This window comes from Cibotium barometz, chromosome 63 (genome assembly GCF_041138505.1).
Source record: "Cibotium barometz isolate CiBa-2024 chromosome 63, ASM4113850v1, whole genome shotgun sequence".
Lineage (NCBI taxonomy): Eukaryota > Viridiplantae > Streptophyta > Polypodiopsida > Cyatheales > Cibotiaceae > Cibotium > Cibotium barometz.
The window spans coordinates 26,401,732-26,409,742 of record NC_141108.1 but is presented as its reverse complement, the minus strand read 5'-3'; positions in this window follow the sequence as shown (position 1 = coordinate 26,409,742).

The following is an 8,011-nucleotide window of genomic DNA, read 5'->3' as shown; positions in this document are numbered from 1 at the left end:
AGATTAATAAGAAACATCGACACTAAATATGTATCTTGCATGTGACCCACTCCAAGAGTCATTATTTGATTTATTGTCTCACAACCAATCCCTTATGGTACCAATGTAAAGGGTGAACTTTACCACCTACAAGAAGAAGAAATGCAATTGTTACTCTCTTATAGCACTTAAGACTGGTATTAGCTAGTGAATTTTGAGAAATAAGTACTTAAGACTAGGATTAGCTAATTAACTCTCTTGTGGCACTTAAGACTAGGATTAGCTCTCTTATGGCACTTAAGCTAGGATTAGCTAGTAAGTTTTGAGAGTATTGTTGATTAGACATGTACAAAATAACTGTTTGATGTGTTTAATGTTAGACATCTCTTGGGCATACTTTATCATGTATTAACTTATCAAATTACTTCTTTGAAGTACCTAATGCTAATTTCACCCCACTTAGAGAATTTCACTACTCACCCCCATGCCCCTCTTCCTTCACCTTGTTATGTTTGTCTTATTTATTCCTTATATGCAAGGACCCATGTAAATTGTGGCAAGAGAAGGACCACGATGTGTATCAAAGAAACTTCATGAGGGTATTAAATTCCATGAGATTACTATGGGTAAATTCACATTTTGAAAGTTGGAACGAAAATTCGTCTCCAAGCATTATTGAGTCTCTTGTATTTCAAGTGTGTACACATCATGCACAATGAATTATCCCATCCTTCTAGTTTTGGGTGCTCTAAGATTCTCAAATTACACAATATGATATATCTATTTAAATCTTGAAGTTGCTCCATATACTAAATGCTTTTGTGACCTCCATTTCCGTATAAAGGACTCAACATTATTAGCTAAATTAACCTCATTTTATACTATAGGGGTAAAAGGTCTCCTACATGTTGGCATTTCCACAAAATGAAGTTGGAAAGGGGGGTTGTCTTCTAATTCTCAAAAGCCAGTCCATTCTTGGTCATGCTACTTTTCTATTTTACCTACTTTTTAATGTGCGAACAATTGCTGAAGCAGAGCATACCATCCAATTGGGTAGCCAAGATATCCTTCATTATACGAACTCCACTTAATGATTCTTGATTGTGAACAATTCAATTCAGAGGTTCAATTATATGAGGCCATCGTCTGCAAGGAATAAGCCAAGTGCTGGCGCTTGTGCTTCTACGAGGAGGTATTGGGTTCAAATCTACTCTAGTGGCATCTCAATTTCAGTACCGTCTGTAAAACTGATCAGAAACCCTAGTGGCATCTCAATGTCAGGACCCGATCTCCCAGTTTTGCAAGCAGGTTACGGCGGTGAAGATGAGCAAAAACGGGTGTGGAGCCCGTGAGAAAGCAACAAAGACCCCGACCCTTTTGCTTGCCAAAATTGAACTCTTTGTGGAAGTCAATGGGGAAACTTTACACGCCAATCACAAGAGACGTAGTAGTGTGGTATCCCCTTATGCCATGCATACAAAAATATGTGATTTCCCCCCCCCTTTTTTAAGTGAATTTCGCGTAAAATGGACTTTTTCAAAGAGGTTAAATTATTGTGAGGCGAAAATTCAACAGCGGCGGCGGCCGGCCGTTAGCGCTTCGAATCAATCATTCGCCCGCCGCCCGGTCCACACGCGCTGTTTTTAGTTCAAAACAAGGTTAAGGTATCCTCATATTTATAAAACGATAAATTTTTCACTAAAACCATCTCTGCATGTGTAGTTCACTCTCTCTTTCATCCCTACAATTTTTATTTCCACGCAGCACAAAATGTTTTGTAGGACCAACTTGATCTCAATTCTCAAGACCAAATTACTCAATTTTACCTCCACAGTCCAATTCTATGAAAAACGAAAAAGATCTACCATCCCCCCCTACAATACTAAATTCAGAGTATTTCTATGTATCCATACATATTGTCATTTTTGTTTCAATGTAATTTCTATGTCAGGGTTATTTTAATTGGTCATGCATTAGGTGGTTTTTATTTAAATGTAATTTCTATGTTAGGGTTATTTTAATTGGTCTTGCATTAGGTGGTTTTCTCGAGGGGTCAAAGTTCCACACTTCAAACTCCCTTTTTATGCAAGGCCTCCATGTTTTTCCAGATATTCGAAAATTTAGAACATTTGGATATCACATTCAATCTTGCATTTGCTTGCTCTAAATCTCACATTGCAAATTTTGACACACTTCATGCGGCCACCATACACCCTATAAAAATAACACTCAAGTTTTAATTCGCATATCCTCTAGGCTCTTAAGGATTACCAGATGCATGCTTGTAAGTGCCATAACACTCTTGCTAACTCATTTGCAAAAATCATCACAATAATCTCAGATTCAGAGGTCAAATTTGTCTCGATTATCTCCCATTTACTTCTCCAAGCTCATGTCCTTGAAACCCTACCCTTGCCCATGCTATTGAGCATTATGTTTTATGTGGATAAACCTTTTCTTAAGTATTAAGTATTTTAAGTGCTGGCTACTTTTAAGCTATTTACAATCTAAATAGTACAAAATAGCAAAATGCTTCCATCAAGAGTAGCTCAATGTTGGTATCTAGATAACATTTTTTCAAGCAAAATTTATCTATACCATGGGAAGTTAGAATTCAACAATAAAAACCTTCAAACTTGTAAATATAGTTGATGAGGAAAAGGGAGATAAATCTTAACCTTTGAAGCTTATCAAGTAAAATGAGCATATTTTTTTATTAATAATAAAACAATGTTCAATGATGTAGATGCAATTATACTTGATAACCTTCGAAGCTTATCAAGTAAAATGAGCATATTTTTTATTAATAATAAAACAATGTTCAATGATGTAGATGCAATTATTCTTGCGTTTCTAATGTTCAAGAGAAGTGAGGTTTAAAAAATTACATTTGTAGAACATCAAATCTATTATGAGCAAGGTTGTTTACTTAGTATTGTTTACTCAATCGTTTAGTAATAAACTTTAACATTTTATTGAGGCTAAGTATCATCTATAGTTAGATTAATTATCTATAGTGAAATTAATACCTTTTACTACTTCAAACCCCCAAACCACCCTCCCATTAACAGGACATTAGACTTCTCACCCCAAGTCAAAGTGTAAATACATGTTGCCATTTTAGTTCCAAATCCAAGTTTTTCCATCACTCTTGCAACAAAAGTCCAATGCACCCTACCATAGGCCTTTTCCAGATCCAATTGTAGCAGGACACATTTTTGTCGAGTTTGAAGGGCTACATCTCTCTCTAACATGGTTGCAAAGATATTATCATATATTGATTTGCCCTTAATAAACCCATGTTGTTTCTTAGAAATGACTTCTTGCAAAATGAGTGATTCAGAGAGTAATCACCTTGGACAAGATCTTATAGATAACAGTCAACAGGGTGATAGTCCTCCAATGTCCAAACCTATTGCAAGCAGTTTGCTTAGGGATTAACTTCCCTAAACTTCTTTGAAATCCTTATCCATAATGCCAGAGTTGAAGGCCTTTTCACATACTTCCCAACAATATCCTTCAAGTATGGCCAAAAGGCAATAAAGAATTCCACAGACAAACCATCCCATCCAGGAGCTTTGTCCCTTCCTAATTTCAAGAGAGCTACCCAGCATTCCTCAATATCAACATTCCTCTCTAGCCATCTAGCCTTGTCATGATCCACACTATGCTTAATCAGACCTAGAAATTTATCTTCTGCTTGAAACCTCCTCTGAGAACAGTCCTCCTTCAGGCTAAGGGTAGACTCTAGGAAATTTACCCATTTTCTTGCCATTTGCTCAACATTTTCTAATTGTTGTCCATTCTCATTTAAAATTCTCCCCGCCACTTCCCTACTATTTCTCCCTTTGGCAAGTCTAAAGAGATAGCTCTCCGGTTTCCTTCTATTATTGAAAGATTTCCATTTTGCCCAGTTTCCTCCTCTCTAACACACCTATCATCCTCATGTTTTAATCCAGATTGGCATCTGAAGTAAAGATTACTCTCCTCAGCATTGAGTTTATCAACCTGCCTTTTCTTTTGCAGGCTCTCCAATTGCATTGCCACATCTTTCTCACCTGCCTCCTCTCCTCAGCTCTCAGTTTACCAACAGCTCTAATGATACCTTGCATTTCATTAGCGAATTGCCTCCATGATCCATCCAACATACCTCTCCTTTTCTGCCTCCCAATGGCTTCCTCAGAGTATCCAACAAACAGATCATCTCTAAGTAGAAGGTTATCAATTGTCAATTTCCTAGTAGGAAACTGAGTCAGTTCTAGATCCTCCCCACAATGAGTAGCATACCAGCTCCATTTCAAGGGCATATGGTCGGAGATGGCCGTGCTAGAGTCTATGAAAACCCTTAGAGTATGAGGGACCCATGATGCTTGTTGGTGGTTGAGGAACACTCTGTCAATTTTGGAGGAAGCAATGATGTACTTTAGGCTAAAATAAGTATGACCAGGGTTACAATCCCCTAGATTCCAACTATCAACCAATCCTAGTTTACCTCTCAACTCCTCCCATTTTCCTTTCTCTTGACCCTTTGGAATGGTACCTCCCCCACACCTATCTACTAGTCTCTCAACCATATTAAAATCACCCAAAATGATGCAAGGAACCTGGATGTTCAAATTGGCAATCCAATTCCAGATCTCACTCCTAATCTTATGATTATGAGCCCCATAAATATTAATAAGCCAAACTCTTTCCCCCCCAACCAAGATTTCTACCACAAGGCAATAATAATAGGGTTAAGTTCATAGTCATAACACCACTATACCCAATTTTCACCGACCCCATATATCACAACCCTAAATTTATCTTGCCTTAGAGTATTACCAAAAAGATTATGTTCTTATATAGCCATAATAGATAACCCCATTCTTTAACTAACCTCCAAAAAGAAGCATTCTTCTTTTTTTTAAATCCTTAATCCCTTTGACATTCCATGTACAGCTTCAGAATTCTACTAACTTATTCATGACAGAGCAGTTTCGGGTACCATATCAACTTCCTCACCTTCCCTTGGTGACACTTCCTCCTTCTGGATCTCCTTCCAAGCTTCCTCAACCTGATAGTCGAACCTTTGAATAGAAGAAGTGCCGCTATCCTCTTCTCTCAGAGGGCTATAAGGATTGGAGTACATTAAAGGGCTCAAGCTACCTTGAGGTTTATTTTCTTTTCCTTCTCCCCTCGGATTAGCATGATTTTTTCTAGCTTCCTCTTTGGCTTGCCTAACACTAGTCTTCCCTTTTACTCTAACCCACTCCCCTTCAGATTGGCCTCCACCCCCATCCTGCAATTTTTCTTTACCTTTTACTTCTTTCCCCTAGCTAGCGATCGAATTTGTCTTTTTAGCATTATTTTCGTTTGCCTCCTTTTCCTTCTCAAGCTTACCCTGTGACTGTCCTACACAGTTTTTAGCTATATGTCCAAAGCCCTCGCACTTAAAACAGACTCCTGGAAAAGGACTGAATTTTAGACCCAATTATAATATTCCCAAATCCCCTAAATCAACCTCAACAGTTTTCAGGGTTTCAATCATAGTATTCCATGACATGCATATGCTATTAGCTTGTCCACCCCCAGCCTCGTCATTTGGAAGGTGTAACATTGGACCCAATAAGTATGCAATATCACGAAGAGCTGGCCTAAGCCATGGAGGAAGCCCAACAATCTCTACCAATACCGAACAAGCATTTTGCAAGCTTTTATTAACATCAAACAAAGGATCAAACAGAAACACATGCACTAGCCTCTACCCCATGAAGGGAGGGCCTCAAATAGTTCTGAAATAGACTGTTCTTTTACAAAAAGCACATTAAAGAAACCCTTGCCTAGGTAAAAGGCTTTGGAGACCACCTTATCATGCAGGACATCCTCTTGGAGCCACTTGCCCACCTCAACCTTAGTAGGCAGTTTCCCAGGACAAAAAATAATAACGTTACACAGAGAAAAGAGCCCAACCTGATTCCTAATGAACTTAGGGTTGACCTTCAAGCATACCTTCTTCCCTCGATTCTGGGCTTGTGCACTCAACTTTGCATTCATCCAATCCAAAACGTTCTTCTTCCTCGCACTCTCACCATCTTCCTCTTCATGGAGTAGCTTCATCTCTTTTGGGCTGTCGACCTCCTAGTCCCCCCATCATTCACTCACAGTTTCTACCACCCCTTGCTGCCAAAGACATGCCATCTCGAGCATGCAAACCCCCACTAGTCGACCTCTCGTCGACGTACCGGCTCATGCGCCCACCACGTGTGACGTGAATATTTGTACCACCCACTACCCCACTCCGTTGTCACACACTTGTGCCCACCGCTTCAAGGCAGTTTATGTGCCCTTGAAGATGTTTTTGTACAATGTAAATCTTTTGACTTCCTTTTAGAAGCGGCTTAATATAAGGCGTGCAAAACTGATAGTATTTTTGATGGATGGTAGACCATAGAAGAGCAAAAGAAAGCACACATTAACCTAAGGATTATTCTTGAATACTTTGCACTTGCACCCTCCTGTCAAGGTTGTTTATATGTTAATCCGAATGAAAATTGCTATATCAAAATTAGCTAATTATTGTGTTTAGCAATGCCAAAATTAGCTTAATTATTGATCATCACGAAATCATGATAGCTAAGGCGGTGTTTTCTTGAGTGTTCCTAATGGTTTTGTTCCCATGTGCCGCACAACCAGGGCGGTTGTTTGTTCATGCAGGCAAGGTGGCGTAAGAGCACAAACAATGAGATCTCAGACGTGATTAGCCGCTTATATCTCAGATGTTATTAGCGACCAGAGAAATCAACGCGCCTCATCAGTCAATTTTGGGGTCTAACATAGTCTCACAATGTCGCCCATATACTCCAACAAAGAAACTCTTTTGTCCTTAGCTTCCATCACTCTCATTTTTTTTAGAATGGTTAGACTCGAACAAAGAAACATTTTTGTCTTTCCTTTATCACTCCTGTTCTTAGAATGGTTTGACTACCATCTTAAGGCATTGTCTTGACGTATTGGTTGTCAAGAGCATGATAGTCACCAAGTACTCCTTTATTAAAGCATTTTCTTTGGCTATTCGTCAAGAGGATGATGGGTCAAGAGCATGGGCTACCAAATATTCTCTTGTGAGGAGTCCAAGTACTATAAGACTTGCCTGCCAGGATTGTATACTTGACGGATTCTTCAATAGGAATAATCATATCCACCCCTCAATTTTTAAGATTGGGGAATCCTTTTTAAAGCGTTTTACCCTTGAGATAAGGGCATAAATTTTTTTACCCTTCTAGAGAAACGCTAATCCAATTTTTACCCTACAAACAAAATATTGGGATCGCCCTCCCAAACCAAAAGCAACCAGAAATCAACACTCCTCTAGCTTCACTCCTCAACAATCACCCTAAACACAACCAAAATGCTCAACAAGCTCTTAAATCAACTCCTTAGTTTGAAAGCTGCAATTTCCTAGCATGAAAAAAATGACACACCCCAAGTAAGGAATCCACTTACCTGTGTGTCTCCCAAGATCCATACAGGCGTAGATATACCTATGAAACTCGTCCAATCTAAGGTCATCTACAAATAAACAAATACATCCATGTGGACATAGTTGGGTTTATTTAGCATTCATAACCTAAGTATAGGCTCCAAACTAGATATAATGGTGAGAGCTAGAGACCAAAGTATCCTCATTGTTACCCGCACCCACAAGGCATGCGTGTCCCATACATCACCTTGCAACAACCCAGTGGCTGGATCTTTGGGTGATCCCTCTCCCAAGGTCAACATCCAATCAAGAAACTCTACATCAAATGAGCCACAATGTTGAGTATATAGCCCATAATCCAATTCACACTCATGAAATGTCTGATCAATCTCTATGCTAGCCTTGTTATGTACGAATGTGCACGCACGCACACATCATTTAAAACCCATAATGTTCACACATTTCTGAAGGTTCTAACAAACTTGTACGTGTGGCCAAAGCAAAACATAAGATAAGCTGAATAAGGGATCTCTTTCTCATAAACCTGTAAATGCTTCTCGGCATCTTGCA